Source organism: Gekko japonicus, unplaced genomic scaffold (assembly GCF_001447785.1).
Source record: "Gekko japonicus isolate JY-2015 unplaced genomic scaffold, Gekko_japonicus_V1.1 scaffold2179, whole genome shotgun sequence".
In the NCBI taxonomy this organism is placed as follows: Eukaryota; Metazoa; Chordata; class Lepidosauria; order Squamata; family Gekkonidae; genus Gekko; species Gekko japonicus.
In genome coordinates this window covers 104,780-105,180 of record NW_015172613.1, presented here as the reverse complement: position 1 = coordinate 105,180, position 401 = coordinate 104,780, and positions in this window count along the sequence as shown.

Here is a 401-nt window from a genome sequence, read left to right as displayed (position 1 = left end):
CGTCGCTCCCCCTCGTGTGCCGTCGGCCAGGCAGCGCCGCTGGAGGAGAGGAAGCGCCGCCTCCTGGGCGGGGGGGGGGGTCTACGCAGCCAGGGTCGATGTCTTTCGGGATTGGCTGATTCGATCTCCGCGCGGTCCAAGGGGACTCTCCAAGGAGCGTCTTCTCCGGCGCTCTGATTGGAAAGCGTCTATTTATTTATTTATTTTATTATGTATTAATTAGACTTTTACCCCGCCCTCCCGCCGAAGCGGCTCAGGGCGGCTTACAATAGTTAAAATTAAAACCAGTATAAGAGTGAATACAACATCACATCTAAAAGAAGACAATCAATAAAATAGCCAAATATAACTTATTAAAATTAAAATTACAGTTTAAGCATGGCGGCCATCCATTATATAGT